This window comes from Megascapheus bottae, unplaced genomic scaffold (assembly GCF_031878675.1).
Source record: "Megascapheus bottae isolate mThoBot1 unplaced genomic scaffold, mThoBot2.hap1 HAP1_SCAFFOLD_40, whole genome shotgun sequence".
Lineage (NCBI taxonomy): Eukaryota > Metazoa > Chordata > Mammalia > Rodentia > Geomyidae > Megascapheus > Megascapheus bottae.
This window is the reverse complement of record NW_028327715.1, coordinates 2,628,947-2,655,776: the sequence shown is the minus strand read 5'-3', so window position 1 is coordinate 2,655,776 and position 26,830 is coordinate 2,628,947. Positions and strand designations below refer to the sequence as shown.

The following is a 26,830-nucleotide window of genomic DNA, read 5'->3' as shown; positions in this document are numbered from 1 at the left end:
CACCTAGGAACAACCTTTGTACATAGATGGACAAATAGGTTTATGTATATGTAAATAGACAATACATGAAATATATATACTATATAGTATTATATTGCATATATTGTATGTGCAAAACACATAAAATACAATGTTTACATATGTGTGTAATATATAATAAAATACTATAGAGCAAGGAAAATGACTAAATTAGATTAATATATCTTGATATGTCAAAAATAGCATATCATGTTTGAAGCATGAAAAGTATTACACTGAATACATATTTATGAGTGGTAAAATATTTTTCAAATGATGGAAGTGGAATGTATCGATTTTCAGGTTGTAATTTTCTAGGAAAAAAGGGAGATGTGGGCGGGGAGTGTGACCTAGTGGTAGAGTGCTTACCTAGCATGCACAAACACCTGGGTTCAATTCCTTGTTACCAAATACATAGAAAAAGCTGGAAGTGGTACTGTAGCTCAAGTGGTAGAGCTCTAGCCTTAAGAAAGCCCAAGAACAGTGCTCAGGCCCTGAGTTCAAGCCCCACAACTGGAAAAAAAAGCAGGGGGGGGATGTGACACTGGGAAGTATTGGGGTATATTTCTGATGCTTTATTATTGCTATTTTCCAAAATAGCATTGGAGCAAGCACACAGATAAAATATACCCAGCGTAGCTATAGAAAAGCAGAAGGCCCAGTGGGTTTAAAATAACTTGAAGGGAAGGAGCTGAGAGGTGGGTTTGTGTATATCCCCTGCTGGGCCTGCTGGGGGATCTGTCATTATGAGGTGTCACCAAGAGTGATGCAACAGAAGGGTCTGAGGCTTTTCAGAATCTTCCCACTCCCATACTCTCTCTTGTAGGAGAAACACCCACACAATAAGATACAAATAAAAAATGGTTACGCGCAGCTTCAAGTCTTCCATGAAATAGGGGAAGAGCATTCCACTAGCTCTTTACTCTGGCCAGGACAAAATGAGTGGAAGGCCAAAGCTCAGGAGGGTTACCCGTTTTTTCCCGAGTTGCTCAGAAGAACCCAGCAGCACTTCCAGTATTGACAACTTGCTGTCAGAGCAGGAACTCCCTGATGCAAACGGGTATGGTCTTCTGAAACAGCTGTAGTTGGTTAGAAGGATCCCATCATTAAGACAGGTCTCTGTAAAATGATGAGAAAAGAAAATTTCCTAACACTTCCCTTGGATTCTTTCTAATTGCAGCACTTCCGGTGGCATACCTTCTTCTTTCTATGTCACTGATGTTTAGGTTAATTACAGTAGACTGGGGACAGAGTATAAAAAAAGAAACCCTCCTTTGGTTTTTGTTTCTGTGCTGGTACCGGTGCTTGAATTAAGAGCTTATCCCTTAGCTTTTTTCATCAAAGCTGGCACTCTTATCACTTGAGTCACATCTTCCAGCTTTTTTGTTGGTTACTTGGAGTCTCACAGATTTTCCTTTCCTGAGCTAGTTTCAAACCTTAATCTTCAGCCCTTAGCCTCCTAAATTGCTAAGATTATAGATAAGAGCCACCAGTGCATACATGGCATCCTTCTTAAAGAGCAGTATTGAAAACCTGAGGGATCATTCAAGTTTTCTTCAAAGGGCCAGCAGATGCACTTTGAGGAGTGCGCTTGATATTAGATTCTTAGCACCTGTATTATACAATTGCATAGGAATTGTATAAACGGCCTCATAATGAATACGCATTTTGAGCTAATAACTAAATTTGCCTTGACAAGGTGTTACCTGAAAGCAGACAGGGCTAATTGTTGACTTAGCTATCGACCACTTTACCAAGGAGATCATTGGAAAATAATAGCATAGCCATCTCAATAGTAACAGTGAAGCACTTGTGTAGACACAAAAATATCAAGAAAAATTAAGGTTGCTTTAGAGTTGTTGGAATAATCATGTTCACCCTTAAAAGGCAGAGTCTTGAGACTGGGTGAAGGCCCATGAGGTTTTTTTTTTGGGGGGGGGAGATGGGGGAGGGTAGAGAGAGACAGACAATGATAAGTAGAGGTACAGAGAGTGAAAAGACAGAAACTAACCTTTAGTAGATAAAGTAATATAATCATTAATCATGTTCATTTAATTCAGCCCACCAAGAAAGGCCATATCTAGGTGCTGGTGGCTCACACCTGTAAGGCTAGCTATTCAAGCAGCTGAGATCTGATTGTTACAGTTTGAAGCCAGCCTGGGCAGAAAACTGTAAGAAATGATCTCCAGTTAACCAGCAAACAACAACAACAACAAAAAAAATCCCAAACCAGAAATGGAGGTGTGTTTCTAGTGGTAGAGCACCAGCCTTGAGTAAAAAAAGCCAAGTGAGAGCTTGGATAGGCTGTGAGTTTTAAGACCCAGTACCAGCACCCAAACACAAAGAGTCTGCAATAATTTCTAAATGAGATTCTTTAGACAGTGAACCTTTCACCACGCTCCACGTGACCACTACTGTTGAAATGGAGTGTGGTTTTAAGCAGTACTTCCACAGGTAGGTAAGTGGGTTAGGGAAGTCTCTGCTGTAGTAATGGCCCATTATCCTGGCTGGTCGTGCTCAAGGTTGCTTTATGCAGGATACATTAGGCTCAATATGAGATCACTGAAGTGTCCCGGTGACGCTGAGCTGGAGTTTTCCCAAGATTTCTTTGCCATTACAATTTGAGACATGAAGAAAGTTAAATCCATACATCTACCCAAGTAAGTTAGTTACAAACATCTATGGAAGTCATCTCTTTACTGATAGTTTTACATCATTTTATTTTTAAGTTATTTTTGTAGCTGGTCATGGTGGCTCATGCTTGTAATCGTAGCTGCTCTGGAGGCTGAGATCTGAGGATTTCCATTCAAAGCCAGCCTGGGCACAAATGTCCATGAGACTCTTATCGCCAATTAACCTCTAGAAAATGGGAAGTGGGGCTGAGGCTCAAAGGATAGGGCTTAAACTCAGGGCCAGGGCCCCTCACGCTTGTTTTGATTTTTCACTCAAGTCTGGTGGTCTACCATATGAATGATACCTTCACTTCTAGCATTTTGCTAGTTCATTGGAGATGAGTCTCACCGGCTTTTCTACCTGGTCTGGTTTCAAACTGAGAGCCTCAAATCTCAGCCTCCCGAGTAGTTAGGATTATAAACATGAGCCACCAGCTCCTTGCTTTTGCCATAGTTCTTTAGCTTGATACTCAATTTCTACCAAAACCTTTTTTTTCCCTTTTGCTCAATCTATGTTTGAGACTTCCAGATTATGTACTTCCATTTTCTTCTTATAAATATTTAAGCAATATATATTAAGCATCTATAGTTTCAGAGTTCTCTCTCCCTTTTTTCTCTCTCTCTGTACAACCATGAAAACTTTTCTCTCAATTTTGAAGATAATAGGTTAGAAATTAAGTGAATTTATAGACTCAATCTAGAATAATCAAGAGCAAGAATAAGCAAGTTTGTGGACTTGAGTGCAATAATAAAGTCCAAGTTAAAGGTTAATAGTAATGGATTACAATGTTTAATTTCTTTTTATGGTTTTTGCTTTTGCTAGGTTAGCTCGATCATGGAAGACTATCTTAACTCTCGTGTTTACATTGACTTTTCTTCTTTTTGGTAAGTTTTCCCACTAATGACAAAAGAGATTATAACAATGCTTCCAGTTGGGGATAAGAGGACTACAGAAAGCACCAAAAGTAGAATTGCATATTCTCAAAGTATTTTCATCATTTATCTGTTATGAAATCAGTACAAGCTTTCTTTAGAAAAATTTTAAAGTGTTCCTTTCTCTGAATTGTACACTGAAATCACAGAAGTTGCATTAAACTTAAGAATCCCTAATATATCACATTTTACCCTCTAAAATTTTTTTTGTTGGTCATGGGACTTGAACTCTGTTACTTCGTATAAATTTGAGTGGCTCAGACAGGGAGATTTTGAAAATTGAAACCTTTTTTTAATGGTTGAACTCAGGACCCACATTTTTCAGGGCCAATGCTCTACTACCTGAGCCATGCCTCCAATCTATTTGGCCATTGTTTTTCTTTTTGTTTTCTGTACTGTTCTTTGTTTTCCACTGTTTATTTTCAAGGCGAGGTCCCACTTAACACCAGGATCAACCTGGACTGTTATCCTTGTGACACTGGAAATGACAGGCTCCCACCACTGTATCCAGCCATTGATAGAGATGAGGTCTCCTAAACTTTATTATCCAGACTAGTCTCTAATCGCCTTAACCTAGTCCTTAATCTCTACCTCCCAAGTAGCCAGGATTACAGGTGTGAGCTAGTGTCCGCATTCACTGCTGAATGTCCTGTTTATGACTTCTGACCTGAGTATAGTGACATGATCCTGCTGTCCCACTGTCCACTTTAGTGACTTGTTCAGGAGTACCATGCATTTGGCAGTAGATCTGTTCATGTTCAGGACTTTTCTTTTTTAAAAATGTTTGCCGGTCACAGGGCTTGAACTCAAGTCCTAGGCTCTGACCCTAAGCTTCTTTTACTCAAGGCTAGTGCCCTATCACTTGAGCCACAGCTCTACTTCTGGCTCTTTTGGTAGTTGATTGGAGAAAAGAGTCTTATAGACTTTCCTGCCTGGGCTGGCTTTGAACTACAATCCTCAGATCTCAGCCTCCTGATCAGCTAGGATTACAGGCATGAGCCATCAGTATCTGGCTAGGACTTTTCTTATTCTGGTAAATAGACCTCAAATTCCCTTGACATCCATGTTAGTCACTTTTACATTACTGTAAATAACAAGTTTATTTTGGGCCTCATAGTTTTGAGAGAGTTCAGTCTAATTATTTAGTCCATTGCTTTTGTGTTTTCTCTCTTTCTTCTAGAGGACATGTGTGTCACCCCAGGCTACAGCACTTGTGATGGACCACAGGTCTCTTAGCCTTGGCTTGGCTTTCTTCTTTCTGTTCCTCAGACTTAAAAAAATTAATAGTTCCTTCCTCAAGTTCATGGACCCTTTCATTTCAAATCTGCTGTTGACCAGAGTTTCAGATTATTTTTTGCCAGTTGGGCTTGAACTCAGGGCCTGGACACTGTCCTTGCTCAAGGCTAGCACTCTGCCACTTGAGCCACAGTGCCCCTTCCAGCCTTTTCCGTGTATGTGGCTATGGAGGAATTGAACCCAGGGCTTTGTTTATGCAAGATGAGCACTCTACCACTAGGCCATGGTCCCAGCCCAGAATTTTTTTTACTTGTATTTCATTGTTATGGTATGTATAGAAGGGTTGCAGTTATATTTGCCAAGTAGTGGGTACATTACTTCTTGAACATTCATACCCCTTCCCATGTTTTTCTCCTAATTTCCCCTCCCCCACCCCTCCCAATCATCTTGTTTTCCCTCTTCCCTTCCCTATTTCAAATGAACAATATACCAGGTAGCAAAGTCAGATACAGTAACAGCATGCGATAAGCCATCAGGGGAGAAATAAGAGAAGTAACTTCACATAGTACCTTAAGAACAACAATCACAAAGATAAAACCTCTTTCCATATCCTGGAGTTCATTTCACTTACCCTCATCCTATACAGCCATATGCACATAGCTTCTGAGCTGTTGTGGTCCAGAGTTTCAGAATAGGAAAACTGAGGATCTTGTTAGTCTTTTTCTGTTGGCCTTTGAATAGAGGATTATTCTTGAGTGTCCCACCTCAACCATCTTTATCCTCCATGACGTCACTGGAGGACATACTACTTTTAGGAATGTCATCTGTCTCCGTGTAACATATTTTATAAATATTTACAAATGATTTTTTTCTTTATTTTGCAACTTCTCAAGGCTTTAGAATGTGAATAGGAGTTACATACAGTCTTTGCTGGGTCAAGATACTGTGTCAAAATGCCTTAGGCAGGGTAATTTATAAGCAACAGAAATTCATTACTCCCCAGTCTGAAAGCTAGACATCCAAGATCAAGGCAGATTCAGTTTCTGGGGAGAGTTTACTCTCTACCTGGACAACACCAACTTACAGCATAATTACAAGGTGGAAGGAGCAAGGCAACTTCCTTCAGTAACTTTTCTAAGAGTGACAATCTCATTCATGGAGGCAGACTTTGGGACCTACTTATACCCCCAAAGACCTCACCTCTTGTAACATTGGGTATGAGGTCCCAATATTAATTATGGGGGATACTAACAGTCCATCCACAGCCACATTGTTCAGAGAGGATCTCCTGTGATTGTTTCTGATAGAAAATATTTTTATTTTATTATTTTTTTTTTTGCCAGTCCTGGGCTTGAGCTCAGGGCCTAAGCACTGTCCTTGGACTTTCTCAAAGCTGGAGCTCTACCAATTGAGCCTCAGCACCACTTCCAGCTTTTTTCTATGTATGTGATGCTGAGAAATTGAACCCAGGCCTTCGTGCATGCTAGGCAAGCACTCTACCACTAGGCCAAACTCCCGTCCCTGATAGAATACATTTTTAAAAATTAATCAAAAAAAATTTTTTTTGTCAGTTGTGGGGCTTGAACTCTGGACCTGGGTGCCCAGAGTTTCAACTTGTTAGTTTTCAGAAGTGCTTTTCTATTCTGTCAGTACTTTCAAAAAAGTATTCTGGAGCCAGGTGCCAGTGGCTCATACCTGTAATCCTAGTTACTTAGGAGGCTGAGATCTGAGGATTGCAATTCAAGGCCAGCCCAGGCACTACAGTTTGTGAGACTCTTATCTCCAAGTAATCATTAGAAAACTGGAAGTGGTACTATGGGTCAAAGCAGTAGAGTGCTAAGCCTTGAGCTGAATAGCTCAGGGACAATGCCCAGGACCAGAGTTCAAGTCCCATGAACAACAAAATATTAATTAATAATAATAATAAAACAAAATAGCAAACTGACTTCAGCTAGGTTCCTGTAATCCTAGATTCTCAGGAGGCTGAGATCTAAGGTTTGTGGTTCAAAGACAACCTGGGCAGACAGCTTCTCCATGGTCTTATCAAACAGCAAAGTGAGTTGTGACTCAAGTAGTAATGTGCTGGCCTTGAGCAAAAGAACTAAGTAAGGAATTCCAGGTGGTGGTTTACCACCTAAGCCACAGTACCACCTCCAGCATTTTGCTGGTTTACTGGAGATAAGAGTCTCTCAGATTTTTCTGCCCTGCTGGCTCCAAACTGTGATTCTCAGATCTCAACCTTCTAACTAGCTTTGAATCTAAGTGTGATCTTAGTCCATTGTTTTATTTTTATATTTGCTGACAATTGATTTGGGCAATTTCTCATTAGCACAACTTTTTCCTACAGTTTTTCCCCTGAAAACAGACCTGTTTCATCTTTACAGTTAAGCTTTTTAATCAACTTTGGCCTTTTTTGTTTGACAGGATTTAGACATCATGAGTGGTTTAAAGAAACAGAATTTCCTCAAAAATCCAAAACAATTACATGCCATGATTGCAGAATACAGTTCACGGCTGCATCACTACCAGGTGATATTTCACTGTGACTCCTGGAAGCTTATTAGCATATCTTTCCAGCTAGCAGTATATTATTTTGGTTGTATATTGAGAATATCTAAACAGAAATAATTTATGGGTAGAAGCTCTATAAACATTCTCCATAGCCTCTGATCCCAGCAGGCACCCCACAAGAAACTCCAGCAAAAGGAAACCATTAAATGTATGTGTACACCACCACTCTACTCAGTGTGATCTTCCTCTTCACAGCAAAACTAGTTAGGTCTCAGGGAGCTCAGACTGAAGATATCATTTAATATCCCCTTGTGGCCCACCCAGCATTCCAGCCTTGTCCATTTCATGCTAGGCCTCTGGAAGTTAGGGGCAGAGGATGAAGGAGCAGCGGCCAAGGTCACCATGGCTCCAGAGGAAGGTGAGACAGACAGAAGGACCAGATGGAAGCCACACATTGACCTTTCAACACTCAGTGGCTCCATTCTTGGTTGCATAATACTTCATGCCCATTCCCTTAGGGCCTCTGAAATTTCTATTTCCCAGAACAGCCAGAAACTGCTACATTCCAAAATCTCTTGCCACATGGAATCTCTAAAGGGAGAAGACTGCACAAATACATTCCCTGCAGGATTCCAGCCCAGTAAGGAACAGCCCCTGGGTGTTGGTCATTCCCACTCCTAAAGACACCGAAGGCCACATTATCCGCCCTAGGCCGTAACAGAAAAAGATAGCTCTTTTCTGACATCCATCTCAGCTCAAATCCACTTATAGTGACCAATACAGCAGCCTGGGGCTAGTTTCCCAACTATAATTGGTAGAAGCTGAAATCTAAACCCAGACTTGGCTGAGTTCACATCCTGCTGTGTCCAAGAACATACAGCTTAGCCTCCGTGGTCATAGACCATACCAATGAAGAGTTTAAATCCAAAGGTTTCCAATTTCTTGCTCCAGTATTGAATGGATTTACACCTAAAATCCTATCTTATGCAACAAACTTAATTTATTCACCCAGATGAACAGACCACAACCAGTATTACCTTTAAGATGAGTTTGTTTCATGAGTTTTGCTGAGAGGAAAGCAGTTAATAGCTGTGTGGTCAAATCTCATCTCATTGAGCTAGGGAATGGTGGCTCACACCTATAATGCTTGCTACTCAACAAACTGAGATCCAAGGATCAAGGCTTGAAGCCAGCCTAGGCAGACAAACTTAGACATACACCTCTCATTAACAAGTCAGAAGTGGAAGTATGGCTTGCTCAAGTAGGAAAAAAAAAACTTGAGTAAAAAATTAAGGGAGGGGCCTGTTAGACTCCCGACTCAGCGGGATGTCTTCCAGACGGAGCCCCCTTCCCAAGGAACAGCGAGTCACGCAGTCGGATGCAATCAGCAAGAGGTTTATTTGGGAACCCGGGCACGCCCGGGGGCAACAAGATCTCCTAGGAGACTTGCGCACCTAGGCTGGGGAGAGGGGGATATTTATGGGTGGCTGAAGCAGGTTACAGAAGCAGAAGCATAGTTACAGAGTAATGATTGATTATAATCACATTAGGTAAGACTCAGCTAGGGGCTCAGCTAGGGGTTTATTGAATTTCCACTTGGTTAAACAGGCAGTTAACTGCATGTCTTGTTTCTGGCCATATCTTATTGTTTTATTCCTTGAATTTCCTCCTCTTATTCAGGTTCATAAGGTATACAGTTTCGCTGACTCGAACCAACTCAAACTGCACATCCTGTTGGCTGTTCTTCAGCCCATTGTATAAACTGCAGCTACTTGCACTATTCTAAAGACCATTCTTTTAAGACTTTGGATTATGTTTGTGTTGTGAAAGTACTTTCGAGTGGTTGCTATTGGTTACTATTACATTATGGGGAGATTTCATATTTCTCATCATTATGGGGAGATTTCATATTTTTCATCATTATGGGGAGATTTCATACTTTTCATCCCCCATTTTCTTATTGCTCAAATGAAATCTTTCATTTAATGAGAGTGGTCTCTTTCCTTAAGTTGCTGATACTGTTGAGTGAGCACTAAGGCTTGTCAATCGATCTTTTACAAATTGGACTAGTCTATTTAAGATACAGGGACCCAAGGTGAGAATTAGAATGAGTCCTGCTATAGTGGATAACAGAGTTGCAAACCAAGGGGACTGATTAAACCAGTTTTCAAACCATCCTTGCTGAGAGCGGAATTCTTCTTCTCTTTCTGATAGCCTTTCTCTAAGTTTGCTCATAGTTTCTCGGACAATTCCTGTCTGGTCTGCGTAAAAACAGCATTCCTCTTTCAAAGCAGCACACAAATCACTATCCTTTAAGAAAAGTACTTCAGACAAGGATGTTAGAGATTTTTATAACCAAGAAAGTCTTATTTTTTTAGCCATATTGTCCAGGTTTAATTTCTGTAAAGTCAGTTTCCCAATGAACACCTGGGAGGTGTCCTCTCATTCTAGTTCCAAGTCCAATTTTAGTCTGTCCTGCATTCACCCTAGCACACGCTGGGCACTGGGCAGCCACTTGTTGCAAAGTCTCCTCCTTTCCCAAGAAGTGGCCAAAGTCCTTGTTTGGAGTCATAGGCCGCCCCCATTTTCTTATGGCACTCAATATAGTGGGGGAAGACTACGGTGAGGCTTCTCTATTATTGGGAGGGCCGGCACTCTTGGTATTCTCTGAAGTGCGGCTTCCCGAGCCGCTTTGTCTGCTAGGCGGTTACCTCTGGCCTCCATTGCCGCTTTCTGGGTCGATGTTCCAGGGGGCAGCCCTCCAGCCCAAATTACCTCAGTCTCAGTGGTAACAGCTGCCCCTGCCTTCCGCTCTCCATTTTCCAGAAGGCTACTGCCATCTGTGAACCAGGTGAGCTCAGCATTCTGAAGGGGGTGGTCTGTCAAATCAGGTCGGGTCCCATCACCAAGAGTTTAGTTCCAGTCCTCTCAGTAAACAATTGTAAGGTGGTGGTTGAATCCGGCAGCACAGCAGCTCCAATGGAATGTCACACCTCCTGCTAGGTCACCTGCAAAATTTCTAAAGAAGCTTAACTTAAGGCCTGACTCTGGTGAATTCTCCCAATGCTTTTCTAGTTGCTTTACCCGAGCACACTCATTTTTGCAGGCTGGCACCGTTGGTTTTTAAGACAGTATAGGATTGAGAATCCAAAGTAATACCAGGGTGGCAACTTTTAGTAGCCAGATTGAACAAGGCTTAGCACTCTCTAGACAGGCACAGAAGACTCGAAACTGTAGCCGTTCCCCACAAGTGCAGTCTCTACTCTTGCACATTTGTTACTACTATTTTTTTTATGCCTCTAACTTATGCTGTCTTAATTTTTAAGAAACAACTTTTTGGTCCCTTTATCTAAAGAGGACTGATGGGCGACGATCCATCTTCTATAACTTCTTCAGGCTGACTCAGGGGCGTTGTCTCTATACCTAGCCAGGGACCCTGAAAACTTAGCCTATTTTACCAAGAGGCTGTCAAGATTACATATATTCTACTCCAAATTGGAGGTCATGTAAAGCATTTAACAACTGCACAAACTTTTTCTTTGGCTACAACAGTGTAGCTTACTTAGCACCTATTTGCAAAGGCATTTTCCTGATTTTCTGGGGAACTTAATCCCTGCATTCTATGCTTCAGTTGCCAGATCTAAACATATAATAGGGACGCAAGCGTCACATCCACCCTGAATTTGTGGCTGGTGTCAAATCAAACTTCACTCAGTTAGGATTTAAATCATCCTCTATCACAGATGATTGACAAGTTCCTGCCCAGGTATGAAAGGCACGGGCATTAGTAAGGCATGCTTACAAACTATTCTATGACCTCCCGGCTCTGATTAATTTTGAATGGCCAAGCACAAATGACTCTAGGATCTGACACCACCTCTGCCATCCAAGCTATGGCTTACTGCATTTGGATGCTTCATTGTCCCAGTAGTGTCTCTCCACACAGGAATAAATGTCCCATTGGCATTTCACTTTGTTGGTTGCTGGACTTGAACTCAGGGTCTGGGTGCTGTCTCTCAGCTCTCCAGCTCAAGGCTAGCACCCTGCCACTTTTAAGTCCCAAACACAGGGCCTGAGTGCCTCTCCTCAGCTCTGCAGCTCAAGGCTTGCACTCTGCCACTGAGTCCTGGGCCTGGTGCTTGAGTGCTGTCCCCCAGCTTTTCAGCTCAGAGCTAGCACTCTGCCACTTTGAGCTCCAAAGCAACTCTCAATAGCACTCTGACAGATTAGACACCACAGTCTCACAGGGACTTTGCCTTGCCCGGGCTGGCTCAAAACTGCGGCTTTCAGATCAGTGAGTCCTACAAAGGCCACTTTACTCCAATTAGAAGCAACAAGGTGGTCAACTCAGAAATAGTCTCTAAGCATGACCTTACCTGGAACTTGGTGAGGGCCAAATTTACATCTGAATGAGGATCTGCTGTCCTTCTCCATGGACCTGCTGCAGATTGCTATAGAGTAACTTGCAAGAATAAGCTGAAATAGCAATTAAGCAACCATTTTGGTAGTCCTAATTTTTCTTGTTTAAATAAACATTTAGGATAATTTCAATTTCAAACTTTGTTCAGAAACCCATTTCCAATGTTCTTTAAAATTTTTACTGATATTTGCTTAAACAATTAACACTTTAGCCTTTATGTGCATTTGAAAAATCTTTAAGGGCCCAAGGAACTCCCTTTGTTTCCAGGTTTCAAAACTCCAGCAACAGTTTAAACTCAAATAAGTTTTTCCTCAATGCAAGAACTGTAAACATCATCAGTGCACCAAAAGTCTAAATCTGGACTTAGTTTCCTTCTTTTTCTAGAATACATCCAATTGCAATGCAGTAGCATGAACCCAAATTATACAGAGATAAATTTTTAAATATTCATTCCTTTTAAAATACTAATTATATTACCCAGATTTTACCATCAGATTTTCAGTGTCAGTCTGCAAAGAAAATAAAAGAGCGAAGATGTGGATCTCAGTTCACCTGACCAAGTTAAGTGAACAGCCTTCACTCCAGCTTACCCAAGGCTGCACCTTTGCCAGTTCACCTCTCACCCCCCAAGACTGTCACATAGGACTATTCTAAGTTTTCCCATCCTTTCTCTTAATATTTGATTACCTAGACAGTTTTGAAAGATAGGTAAAGTCTCTGACATTAATAAATAAATTTACATTTTAATTCCTAATATTTATCTCCAAATTTTAACTTAAGGAAATAGATTTTAAATTCCCTAATACTTCTGGGTTAAACAGGATACAATGTTCACAATGTAAACAGCTCTGTGCATTTCAATATCAAATTATTAATGCAAATTTCATTTAGAAAATACTTTTTCTACTTTAGAAAAATACTTTTTACCAGTTTCTCTTTAAAGCAATGCAATAACCCTTTGAGACATTGTAAAACATTTTAACCTAATAATTTTTCTTGAAGTTTAGACTTAGATTTACCCAATTGCCTTTTTGTTTCAAGTATAAATTTATCCATTGTTTTATACAGCATGCTGATAATTTAACCTTGAACATGTTCACTTACTCATTCACACACACTCATATTCAAAGATCTTAAAGCGCGCAAAATTAATATCGGCCGTTTATTTTCCGGAAGTTTGTGTCAAGAGAGTTTTGCCAATTTTATTCTTGCAGGTGAGAACCAGATTTAAAACAAAACTTTTTTACAAGGCAACTTACAACTGCCCAGAATACACACACAAAGATTGCAAGGATCCATATTTAAGACTGGTACCAATTTTGAAAACAAAACCAGACAACAAAAAAAACACCTCACAAAACAAGACAGAAGCAGAGACCTTTAAGTACCCCAAATTTTGATGGCATGCATGGCAGCAGTCTCAGACTGTTCCATTTTAGACTCCGAGTAAAACATAACAAAACAGACATACAAGAAACAAAACAAACAGACTGGTCCCTTAACCTACCGCGCGGCTTTCAGACGGTCGGGGAGGGGCAAAAGCCGTTCCCTCGACCAACAGAGGCCTTCCGATACACTGGGGGCACCGAAAAATCGGGCCCCCAATGGAAGAAACCCAGACGTTTCCCTTACCAGCTGGACTGAAGAGTCCTCAGACTGGGGCGAAGCCCCAAAAGGGGAAACCAGACGGGTCAGAAATCTGACCCCAGATGCCTCAGGGACGTCTCCCAGGGGCTGCGGTCGGGAGTACGAGCTCGTCAGCTCCTCCACGGGTCCGCCAGATACAGATTGACCAGATACAGATTGACACGGCCGAGTCACAGATTCCAGAAAAACTCTTAACATAAGACAGGACATACAAAAGACAACATGCCAGAAATACTCTTAACATAAGACAAGACATACAAAGGACAACAGAAATTTGCTGGCCAGCTTACCTCCCGGAGGTGGGTCGGTGGTCCCTGGGTAGGGGTCTCCTATCTCGCTGGGGCCTCCAAATGTTAGACTCCCGACTCAGCGGGATGTCTTCCAGACGGAGCCCCCTTCCCAAGGAACAGCGAGTCACGCAGTCGGATGCAATCAGCAAGAGGTTTATTTGGGAACCCGGGCACGCCCGGGGGCAACAAGATCTCCTAGGAGACTTGCGCACCTAGGCTGGGGAGAGGGGGATATTTATGAGTGGCTGAAGCAGGTTACAGAAGCAGAAGCATAGTTACAGAGTAATGATTGATTATAATCACATTAGGTAAGACTCAGCTAGGGGCTCAGCTAGGGGTTTATTGAATTTCCACTTGGTTAAACAGGCAGTTAACTGCATGTCTTGTTTCTGGCCATATCTTATTGTTTTATTCCTTGAATTTCCTCCTCTTATTCAGGTTCATAAGGTATACAGTTTCGCTGACTCGAACCAACTCAAACTGCACATCCTGTTGGCTGTTCTTCAGCCCATTGTATAAACTGCAGCTACTTGCACTATTCTAAAGACCATTCTTTTAAGACTTTGGATTATGTTTGTGTTGTGAAAGTACTTTCGAGTGGTTGCTATTGGTTACTATTACATTATGGGGAGATTTCATATTTCTCATCATTATGGGGAGATTTCATATTTTTCATCATTATGGGGAGATTTCATACTTTTCAGGGCCAGGAGTTTAGCCTAGTGGTAGAGTGCTTGCCTAGCATGCACAAAGACCCAGGTTCAATTCCTCGGTACCACATACATAGAAAAAGCTAAAAGTGGTGCTGAGGCTCAAGTGGTAGAGCTCTAGCCTTGAGAAAACCCAAGGACAGAGCTCAGACCCTGGCCCAGGACTGGCAAAGAAAAAAAAAACCTAAGGGAGAATGAGTGAAAGGCCCTGTGTACTAGCACACAAAAAATTACATTAAATTAGAAGATATTAAATTGCTTAGCTGGAGAAAAGATAGGAGATTTTTTCTTGTATTTCACCCTGTTTCCATTATGACATTAGCACACGTTAGAAAACAGTTTCTGTAAAATACCCTTTGTGCTATTCTGTTCAGGGCAGAATGAGCTTACAAGGAGCTGACATTGTTTGTTTGTTTGTTGTACTGGAATCCTGAGGCTTGCACTCTGGGCCTGGGTACTGTCCCTGATATTTTCTTTGTTCAAAGCTAGTGCTAACTACTTGAGACACACCTCCACTTCCAGCTTATGCTGGTAGATTGGAGATGAGTGTCAGGGACCTTCTTGCCCAGGCTGGCTTTGAACTCTGATCCTCAGATCTCAGCTTTCTGAGTAGCTAGGATTACTGGGCATAATTAGGATCTTAAGATGAAATCAATCTGTTTCAATGCCCATCTCCTGTGGTTCTTCCCTCCTTTTATTCCTTCAGCCTCAGACTCTGGTGGCTTTAGCATCTTGAGAAAGAAGGAAGGAGGTTGTCATCTTAGAGTTCACTTTGAATATCCTTCTCTATTCCAAAGATCAGGGCTTACCTCTGCGTTTTCAGATACAGTGAGTATAGGTCCTCTAAGGACAATATTCCTGAATTCAGAAGGATTTATCTTTTTTATTTCATTTTTTCTCCCCAGGCCAGATTTCGTATGCCTAAGGAGCAACTGGAACTTTTAAAGTGAGTGAGACTTTCTGCTGTATCATCTTGCGGTACTGTCAAAATGCTGCAACGGTTTGATAAAAATATAAAACTTAAGCGATTTCTCTGTAATAGCGTTTGCTCGCTTTTTCATGTCACTTAAGAGTCTTTCTGGGCATTTTCTCTTGCCCTCCTTAAAAAAGCAAATCTACTTAAAGTACCTATACCTGGGCATGATAGTATGTACCTATAATGCCATGATGCTGAGGCAAGAGGATCTTAAGTTTGAGGATTGGCTAGCAAGTGCCAGGCAACATGTAAGATTCTGTCTCAAAGCTCAAATTAATTAATTACTTGATTTAAGTAAAATAACATAGACATGTATACATACACATTAGAATGTTGTGTGTGTGTGTGTGTGTGTGTGTGTGTGTGTGTGTGTGTGTGTGTGTTATACAGCATAGTTAGGACCAGCTCTGTGTTCCTTTGCTTCTCTTCTTTGGCCATATTGTTTTATCTTTATTCTTTATGTTTTGAAATACACAGAAACCATTTTCTTTTATCTTGTGATTCTTTACAAACAGAAAGGAAAGCCAGACTTTGGAGAACAATTTGTGAGATTCTGTCTTTAATTGACCAAATTGGTGTTCTGAAGGCATTGCTTAGAGACATGAGGGATAGCTCACACAATTACAGCTGGACCACTGTTGGAGATATCTTAGAAGAACAGGACAGCCCAGAAGTGCTGGATGAGGCAAGCAGGCCTGGCTGTGGGAGGTGGGATGGCACTGGGATAGGGTGGTCTTGTGTGCCAGTCTTATTCTGTTGTCTGTGTGCAAAACTGAGTAGTCACTGGTGAGAAGCACTGGGTTTCTTTGGAATGCTTCCTTTCTCTTACTAAGCTTGTCCTGGAAACTCACTTCTTCAGAACTGTGCCCCAAAGATGACTTTATATCACAAAAGGACCTACTCCCCACCAAAGGTGTGATGCTCCTGTCCCCAGCTTTGGCACCCGCAGTGGAAGAGGAGAGTTAGGTTGTGGAATCAAGTTCTTTTCAGGACAGAGAAAAGCAAGGGACACTCATTAGGTTAAACTTAAATTAATAAAGAACCTTTCTTCCAAGGGTCATTTGGATATAGATTACTTGACAGCCATAAAAATTATTAATACAGCTGAGCATCAGTGGCTCCCACCTGTAAGCTTAACTACTCAGGAGGCGAGATCTGAGAAGCATGGTTCAAAGCCAGCCTGGACGAGAAACTCTTATCTCCAAATAACTATCAAAATGCTGGAAATGGGGCTGTGGCTCAAGCCTTGAAAAGCTCAGGGACAGTGCCCAGGCCATGAGTTCCAGCTCTAGGACTGGCATACACACACACACACACACACACACACACACACACACACACACACACACACACACACACCAGTACAGGCCCCAGGAAATCATACAAGGAACACATGAAGTTCAAAGATTGCTGTTCAAAGCCAGTCCAGGCCGAAAAGTCTGTGAAACTCTTATCTCTCACTATCCAGCAAAAAAGCTGGCTGTGAAGGTGTTTCTCAGCAGGTAGAGTACCAAATATGAGCAAAAATAGCTAAGAAAGAGAAGACACCTCTGAATTCAAGTCTCAATATCACTAAATACACACAATAAAAGAACCTGACATTAACTTAAATGGTTGAAAACCAACCTTCTACTTTCATTCCTTCTTCCCGCCTTCCCTTTTTCTCTCCTTCCTTTCCTTTCTTCCTCCCTCCCTCCCTCCCTTTCTCCCTTCCTTCCTTCTTTCCTTCATCCTCTCTTCCTTGCTTTCCTTTCTTTTCTCTCTCCCTCTCTTTCTTTCTCTTTTATGACACTAGAGGTTGAACTCAGGGCCTGTGTTTGCTCTAGATAATCAGTGTGGTGATTTGGAAGAGGCAGCAATGATCGCCATGCTTCTGGCAGTGTGGGGGGTGCTGGAGAGAGCTTTGGCTCCTCCTGTGTTCCCACACTGCTGTGAAGGGGACATTGCAAACCCAGCTGGAGAACCAGGCCAGGGCTCCCAGGGGAAGCACCCACACTGTTACTTTGCCACTTGCATTGGGGCCTAAGTCCAAGTCAATAATGTGAGTGTTGAAAATCCCAAGAAGTGGTTGGAAATTGTTAACTGAAAACTGTTCTGGCAATTATTGCAGGAAATGTCAAACTTGGTTCATTATGTGCTTAAAAAGCTGAGAGAGGACCAGGTGCAGATGGCTGATTACGCGCTGAAGTCGGCTGGTGAGTATGGAGAAATGAGACTGGCAAAACACATTTCAGAAAGAGCACTTCAATGTGGCTTACAATGTTTATTAGGAAACCATGATTCCTGATTCTTCATAGGGTCCCCAGAGGAGCAAACTTACTAAATCTAGGTGACAAAGAATTTACACAAGGTTGATGTTGCTGGCAGCAGTGGTGTGTGTGTGTGTGTGTGTGTGTGTGTGTGTGTGTGTGTGTGTGTGTGTGTGTGTGTGTGTGTGTGTCTGTACTGGGACATTAACTCAGGCCTGGGTTTTTTCACTCTACCTTAGTTTTTTCACTCTACCACTTGAGCCACACCTCCACTTGCTGCTTTTTGCTTGTTAAATGGAAAGAGAAGACTTCGCTGCCTGAGCTAGCTTCAAACCACTATCCAAAGATTTCAGCCTCCTGAGTAGCCAGGATTACAGGCTGAGCCAACAGAACTCAACTAGAAATGGTTATCTTGATTGTATTTTGAATGCAAATTTCAGAGAAGAGAAAACCTGCAATTTTCTTGTTGTCTTCAGTGAAACCAAGAAAGTTCAGAGGCAGCAATGAAGTTGGGAAGGCAGAAAATATTTTAAGCATAGCACATTTGGCCACATTTCAAAAAAATCAGCATGTAAAACAAATCTCATTCATTATTAGTGATCAAATGGCACGGTTTAAAGGCCAATTACTATTCTAAGTATTTTCCGATTTAATTTTAATCTTCAAATAACCCTGTCTTTGTTTATGGGCATGATGTGCTTAATGATAATGTGGAAGGAAAGAGAAGATGCAGGGAGAGTGTGGAAGAGGACTTAGGACTAATTCCTTTATTTTTTTTAATTAATTAAATTTATTTATCTATTTTTTTTGCCAGTCCTGGGCTTGAGCTCAGGGTCTGAGCACTGTCCTTGGACTTTCTCATGTTTAGAGCTCTACCACTTGAGCCTCAGCACCACTTCCGGCTTTTCCCCCCTATGTATGTGGTACCCAGGAATTGAACCCGGGTTTTCGTATATGCTAAGCAAACACTCTACCACTAGTGTCTGGGACCCAAGAAATTAGTCGATTGCCTTCCATAACATTTGGGTCTCCGTCTCCTGTTTCACTGGGAGGTCATGAACTGAATGGAACTGCTCTGAAGGGAAGAAGGGAAAGGAAATCCTCTCCATTCATGTCTAGTATCTCATGGAATCTTGCTCCATAGTAAGCCATCAGTGGGAATAAATGAACACATAAATCCATCCATCTGACATGGAAGTCATTTTCTTTGTGGTATATGTTCTCCCAAATTAATCAAAGTAGGATATGAAATAGAAATTGAACAGTCAGGTAATCCCATGTATGGAGACAGTAATTTGGAACCAGAGAATGAGGGATTTGGAGACCTGAAGGATCACACTTTGAGGGAGCCTGGAAAAAAACTGTAGTGAGACCTTGTCTCCATGAAAAACCAAGTTGAGTAGGGTCTTGGATGTCTGCTCTGAGGATAGAATGTGATCTCAGCCTCCTAAAGCATGGGCCACCAGCCCACACTCCAAATCACACAAAAGGAGACTTTGCACATCCGTTTGGATGGACAGACCTGGGGACAGCTTGTCTCTGAGCCTCAGGCTTTTCCCAGACTCTTCTTGATGAAGTAGCTCACCAGCCGCTGTGGCCTCTGCTGGTACTCAGCAAGCCCCTCCTGAGGGCTGCTGATCTGGTCCCCCTGCAGGCGGTCCAGGAGGGTGATGCACACCACCACACCTGCCAAACACAAAGACCATGTCAACCCCAAGTGCCACATCTCTAGCTTCATTCACAAGAATCAGACCAAGCAGGGAGCAGGGAGCCTCAGCCTGTGCATGCCCTAGGCAAGTCTGCTCTGTCCACTCTGACTCAGGAGAGGATGGGGGATGAAGCAAGCAGGGAAAGCAGCATGGTTGGCTCAGGAACTCTAGAAGCTCTGCCCTTACAAACAGCACCTTGTCCTAGGTCTCGCCCACCTCTTTACTCACTTCTAACAGAAAAGTCCTACTAGGCCTGGGGCAGTGGCTTACACCTGTCATCCGAGCTACGTGGGAGATGGAGATGAGGAGAAAAATGGTTCAGAGCCAACAGGGTACATTACAAGATCCCATCTCAACCAACAAGTTGTGGGGTTTCACGGCTACACTCCCAGTTACAAGATAGGTAGAGATGGCAATGCAAAGTGGCTTGGCCACACAGCAAGAAAAAGGACAGGAGCATGGCTCACTTGGCAGTGCCCCTACATGGCAAGATAAGGCATGAAACTCTGAGTTCATACCTTAGCCTATCACAAGGAAATAAGTTCATGCCTGAGCCAATTCCAAGGCAGGCTCTCACCTGTTCTGTACAGCCTAGAAGGCTAAGGTGATTTGACCAAGGGAATTCTGGGAGGGAAGCTGTTCTAGAAGAACTCCACATTCAAAGGCCAGAGAGCACTGAAGGCCAAGCCATTGGCAGGCTCAGGGCACCTTACTGGCCAGCAAGCCGGTATCACATCTATATAGTCCCCTTGCTCAGGTCTGCAGCACACTTCCGTAGCTTCTGCACCAGCTGCTCATCCAGGTTGGTACTTCGAATGACCCGTTTCCCCAGGACAAGCTGCTCAAACTCCAGCTTGAAGCAGGCATCCACTGCCTGCCTGGTAATGACCACGGCGCCAGGCTCCAGACCTGGTGAAGAAGCAGATGTTCACAGCTGTGCTGGAGGCTCAGGCAGGGCACAGCACAGATCAGGGAGAAAAGACCAGGATGCATCACAACTCGCAATCCTAACAACTTAGGAGAATGAGATAGGACGATCATCCTGCAAAGCCAGCTGGGGCAGATAACAAACTACAAGTGGAGGTGGGGCTCAAGTAGTAGATTGCCATCCTGAAGAAAATAAAAAGCCAAGTGAGAGTTCAAGGCCCGAGTTCAAGCTCCAGTACCAGAACAAAAGTAATTGAATGAATGAATGAATAAATGCTCTTTTAAATGATCAATTTACGTGCAAACCCTGAAGAAAACATACCAAAGCTCTAAGAAGTGTTGGAAATACCCAGGAATCTTTGAACATCTTCTCAGAAGTATGTCTTCTAATCCTTACTGTTTTCTTAATTGGGGAGTGGCACTGTGGCTCAAGGGTGATAACCTTGAGCTGAAGAGCTCAGGGCCCAGGCCCAGAGTTCAAGTCCCAGGACCAACAACACACACACACACACACACACACACACACACACACACACACACAAATGGAATATACTCTGGTTTCTCATTAGGTCATATAAATGTTTCACCTTTTATTATTTTCTTCATTGCCTGGCACTCCTCCATGTAGGTAGTCATCAGTGCTTAGTTCTTTATTAAGTCAGTGTTTGTAAGCCGAGTATCCTAAACTCCATGCATCCTAAAGCTACCTTCACTAGAGCCAACTTCTGACCAAGCTGCTTATCCTCGTGTCATTGTGTCCCAGGTTTTGAGCAAATCCTTCCAGACTATTTTCAAGTTCATAAGTGTGTTATTCTGTCCCTTGTTTTGTTCTGCAGTAATTTTATATGGGATCTAAACAGTGTTCTGGAATGAATGTATGTCTCTAACTTGAATTTTCAAATCCTACTCAGTCCCCAAGGCAAGGAGGGCTTTTGCAGTTTCTGGATGTGGGTAAGTGACAGAAAGTCAAGTCCTCGTGAACAGGATTAATGCACTTATAGAAAAACAACTCCCAGGTGGGGCACCAGTGACGTCTGCATTCCTAGCTATTCAGGAGACCAAGGACTGAGAAGTTCTTTTGAAGTTCAAAATCAACCTGAGCAGGAAAGTCTGAGAGGTTCCATCTCCAATGAGCCCCAAGATGCCAAACTGGAGGTGTGGCTAGATTGATAGAGGGCCACCTCTCTGTGGGTTAAAAAAGAAAGCAGACTGAAAGCCAGGACTCTGAGTTCAAGCCCTAGTACTGACACAAAACAAAATGAAGACCAGAGAACCCAGCCCTGAATTGCCCCTCCAATTTTATGGTCATAGCAGGGAAAAGCCCATAAAGAAGGCACTGGATCTTCATCAGATGCTGATTCTCCTAGGGTCTAGCCTCCAGAAGTGAGAAATAAATGTCTATTATTTATAAGCCATGCGGACTTCAGTTTTCATAGCAATTCGAATAGAGTTCTTCCTCGAATTATTGTCTGTTTTCATCTTTTGTGCTCAAAGTTGCACTAGAACTCAAGCTCTCACTTGACTCTTCCACTCAAAATTCGTACTCTGCCACTTGATCCACACCCACACATCCCCCTTTTGGCTGGTTAATTGAAAATAAAGAGTCTTACACACATTTGTGTCCAAGCTGGCATCAAATGTCATCCTCAGGATCTCAGCCTTCTGAGTCACTAGAATTATGGGTATGAGCCACCAGCACCCAGCACTCAATTTTGATTTTAATATCATGGTGAGAGGAGATATGATTCAAGAGACCTTTTCTCAAGATCTAGGGATATGCCAGTTATTTCCCCTGAATCATTAAAACAAGTCCACATATGATATGAAACATTAAAAACATAGATGAGTGCCAAGACCTTCTACTTTCCATCAAGTCTCACAGCCTTCGTGCCCCGGTAGCTTTGAACCATGATCCTCAGATCTCAGCTTCTTGAGGAGATAGGATTATAGCCATTGTGCCTGGTTTGATTGTCTTTTTTTTTGTGGATCCTGAGGCTTGAATTCTGCACCTGGATGGTGTCCTTGAGCTCTTCTGTCAAGGCTAGACTCTGCCATTTCATCCACAGCACCACTTCTGGTTTTCTGGTGGTTAATTAGAAATAAGAGCCTCTCATGGTCTTTTGTGCCCCAGCTGCCTTTCAACCTTGATCGTCAGATCTCAGCCCCTGAGTAGCTAGGATTATAAGATCACAGGAAAGAGCCAGCCACCAGCACCTGGCCCCATTTTTGCTTTTTGCTCCCACTTGCCCCCTTCACTCAAAACTGGTATTCTGTCACTCGATCCACACCCACACTTCCTCTTTTTTGCTGGTTAATTGAAAATCAAGAGTCCTACAGACATTTCTGCCCAAGTTTTACATGTGAGAATTCAATGGGTCACAGGTGGAATTAAGATTATTAAGCATATACAGACTTTCTTTTAAAAAAATACATTTTTAATGGGTACCAAGACATGTGAAAGGGTATCAAAGTATGTGAATTAATGCACCTTCTACTTGGCAAATATCATGTAACCCTTTTACTAATTACAATTTTTAAAAACAGGGAAAATAAAAAAATACATTTTTCTCAAGAGCTTAACATAAGTGACCGTTATTATTCACGTATTATGGTTTTCTCTCAGGTGTTGCCCTTTGGTTAATCTCTTATTGTTCCATTATCCCACTTTGGTACCTAGTGCATTATATAGATGTTTACTTGTTTATTTGAAATAGGAGGGGAAAAATGAGGTGAGGAGGTGGGGGAGGGAAATGGGGACAAAAACATAAGAAGGGATATCAATGTGTGACAAGTAAAGCACCTTCGATCTGCAGAATTTAACTGTAACCCCTTTATATAATGAAATAAAAATAAATATAAAATAAAAAATACATTTGCCTAAAGAACAAAGCCTAACTACACCACCTGTACCTCATATAAGGCATGGTGGGACAAGACTGAAGTAAGTCAGTTTATATCGCTTTACCTCCAAGTCTCTCATCACTTGAGGGTCCTGTGTCATGTTGTGCTTCGGCCAGCAGGATGGCATTATCAAATGCCACTTCTCAAGCCTGGGCCATAACCATGAGACCAAATCGAAAGCTTCTCTTTATATCTTACCCAGTCTCAGATCTGTAATTAGTGTCAGAGACACAATACAGCATCTTCAGCCATTTGCTTTTTCATTAACTCCTTCACCTTCTTTGTTGCTGTTATTGTTTTACCATTTCTGACGCTTGAACTCAGAGCCTGCATGCTGTCCCTGCGTCAATTTATGCTCAAGGAAAGTACTCTACCACTTGAGCCACAGTGCCACTTGCAGATTTCTCTGAGTAGTTTATTGGACATAAGTGTCTCATGGACTTTGTTATCTGGGCTGGTTTCAAACTACAAGCCTCAGATCTGAGCCTCTTAAGTATCTAGGATTACATGCATAAGCCTCCAGTGCCTGGCTACCTTCTTTTGTTTTTAAAAAGAAAACGAAAAACACTAAGTGGTGGAATTCTGCCTGTGTGTGTGTGTGTGTGTGTGTGTGTGTGTGTGTGTGTGTGTGTGAAAGAGATAGAGAGAGAAACACAGAGGTGGGGGAGAGGAGTATAAGGCCTGAACTCAAGGCCTGGATGCTGTCCCTGAAATTTTTCATCAAGGCTAGCTCTCTACCACTTTGGCCAAGCTCTACTTCCAGTCTCATGCTGTTTAATTGGAGGTATGAGTCACATGGACTTTCCTGCTTGGATTGGCTTCACATGAAGTCTTCAGATCTCAGAATCCTGAGTAACAAGAAGTACACATATATGGTACCCATGTCTACTTGCCAAGTTTTGGGGGGCTCATTTAAGGATATTTCCCTTAGATTGTATCCTTCTGTCTTTCCTTCCTGGGTTGCTTTGTGGCTTTTTCATCGTGGGTTCCAAATCTTGCAGGAACAGGGAAAAGCAAGGGAAATGTGTGGAGGACTGGAGAAAATAAAAAGGGAACCAGATGAGGGACCAAGGGTAAATAAATGCAGCAGTGGTACTCAAGAGACACTGTGTAGAACATGAAAAAAAGGAACCAGGCAAATAAGGCACCAAGTGTGAGCTCCACAAGACACACTTCTGTGTGTGCAAGGAGTGTGTCCTTTCTGGTACCAATCTCTGCACAACAGCCAGGAGGACAGGCTAGACAAACATGACAGAAGATTCCTATCCATGCTCCATTAACACTCTTCAACAAACCAAGGTGGGACTCGATGCTGGGTAGATCGATGATGCCATTACAGGGTGCTCTGTGACCTCCCCAGAGCTAAAACCCCCTCTATCGTCCTTACCTGAGCCCCAGAAGTGACGATTCGTATGATGGTGTCATTGGAACACCTGGCATGCTAGAGCAGCTTGATGAGCTCATGCAGCATGATGGGGATGGAGGGAATGCCCATGCCATGCTAAAACCAGAGAAAAATGCCAAAGCTGAGTCCAGGGTGGTACCTTAGTGCATTCACACACACACACATGTCACTCCTTGACCAGACAAGATGCAAAACACCAGTAATCTCAGCACCCTGGAGGCAGAGGCAAGAGCCTGGGCTACTTAATGGGATATTTTCTCACACACACACACACACACACACACACACACACACACACACACACAGCAATGTCATCTTTCATCAGGAGATGACCTCTATGCCCACAGTCAAAAAGAAGGACCAGTTCCATATGACCAATTATATTGCATATAAGCGAGAGATCGAAATGAGGCTACATTCACATACCTTTTTGAGGGGGCAGTATTGGGCTTTGAATCGGGGCTCTGGCATGGCTAAGCAGGAACTCTCCTATTTGAGCCATTTCACTAGTCCCAGAAGCTGGGGCTGCAACCCACCCTCGTCCACACAGCCACCTTGCGATGGGGCTGTTGGCCTCAGCTCTGCCCACATCCCTTTCTTCCTTGGTTCCCATGGTGGTTCCCAGAGGATGGGCAAATGGGCTCCATGGAACTGAGCAGAATCATGAAAGCTGCCTCAGGCTCGGGGCACACTGGGCCCTGGGGCCAGCAAGCGAGTCCAGGGATGCCCTGGCTTTAAGGCAGGTGCTCCATTCAGTCACCAGGCTTCAACCAAATAGTTCAGCAGTCATGGTCTCTCCCAATTGAAGACCGATGAGGAAGACAGCATCAGAAATGTCAGCCATGAAACCTCTGGACATTTGGGCTTCACACCCAGGTCTTACACACTGTATCACCGATACAATTCTACACCAAACATCAGCAACTCTTAGATGGACTCCCACCATGAGGATATCTAGGGGTTATGAGTCCCCAGCACTCCAGGAGAGATGGACATGAAGTAATATATTAGGTTACACTCTCTTTATCTGAGCTGCCAGCTCAACCTTTGGGGTGGAGTTCAACCAAGAAAGTGTAACTGATGCTTTCTGGGCAAAGGGCATGTTTCCCCCTTTGGGGAGGGAGACAGGTGGGTGGGAGTTTTACTCAAATTTAATCTTCAAGTGGAAACACTGTGTGTCTGTGAAAGCCATTTCTCTAGGAGAGCAAGTTTGATGTGGGTATTTGTCCTATTCTAAGCTGAAACCTTCTCAGGCTTCGAGGTCATTTTTTCTACAATGAGAAGGAGCAGTTCTCCCCACTCCAAAGCAGCCATGCTGACCTTGTACAAATCCCGGGTTCCAGGGGATGCCGAGTCTGTGCCTTCCCAATCCGGAAGCACGAGTTGCAGGCTTCATCATGGACCATTTCACATCCCCTGTAATCTGAGTGTTATAAATCACATTGCTTGGCCCTGTACTTCACAAATACTGGGGCCAGAGTTGCAAACTTTGTTCTTATCAACCTACCTCAGATAGGACTGCAGTCAAACATGTGTTGAAGGGTTCCCGAGTCATCCAATAGAGAGCCTCTCATCCAGGGCTCATGATTATAGGAAATGATTGACTCCTCCCTTGTACAGGACAAGAGGTCTACAATAACACACCATCCCAAATATTCAGTTTTGTCTGGGTGTCCCTGTTTCTAGTGAACTCATCTTTCCTGAGCAGTCGCTTCTCCACATTGCAGCATGGACATTTTCAGGCAGCCATATAAATAATTCCAGCAGACCCCCAGGGAAAACAACTGTGCCACAATTCCAACAAGGGAGGTGAAAAAAAGGAGCTGAGCATATATTCCCTGATCTATGTAGAAATTATTTAGTAAGACTAGGAGGGAAATTAATTGAAACCTTTAGTAAGTGAGAATAATACTAGGCAAAGGAAGCAGGCAGCGGGAGAAGCAGTAAAGTTGTTAGAAAGCAGAGTGAGAAAGAAGACAAGTATTAGAAAAGATGCAGTGAAGCTAAAAGAAGAAACTCATGTGGCAGACAGCAATAGCAAAGTCATGATGAAGAATTTTAGAAGAATGAAAGATGAAGAAGCAGTGCAGTCATAAGACTCCGTCCATCCGCAATGTTATCAGAATGAAAAGTGTTCACGAGAGATTAAGAAAACAAGGAAGACAAACCTTGCTGCCCTTGGTGGTTTTGACCTTCAGTTTCTCACAGCTTAGTCTCCTATGTGGC

The 26,830-nt window shown here is 42.7% G+C and overlaps 2 long non-coding RNA genes across 3 annotated transcripts; one reads left to right on the top strand and one right to left on the bottom strand.

The window, feature by feature from the left end:
* The first annotated feature begins 805 nt into the window (after positions 1 to 805).
* On the top strand, positions 806 to 22,094 carry LOC150039345 (uncharacterized). Of its 2 annotated transcripts, none has more exons than XR_016534412.1 (7): positions 806 to 1,078; positions 3,514 to 3,575; positions 7,284 to 7,388; positions 15,343 to 15,383; positions 15,929 to 16,098; positions 17,524 to 17,608; positions 21,135 to 22,094. It is a non-coding gene; the product is annotated as an uncharacterized LOC150039345 (long non-coding RNA). The 2 variants fall into 2 exon arrangements; XR_016534413.1 differs by having other exon boundaries at positions 21,210 to 22,093.
* LOC150039344 (uncharacterized) lies at positions 18,640 to 26,830 on the bottom strand. Its single transcript, XR_016534415.1, has 6 exons — positions 26,773 to 26,830; positions 26,112 to 26,234; positions 25,925 to 26,027; positions 24,587 to 24,700; positions 19,949 to 20,280; positions 18,640 to 19,348 (listed from the first exon to the last, which is right to left on the bottom strand). It is a non-coding gene; the product is annotated as an uncharacterized LOC150039344 (long non-coding RNA).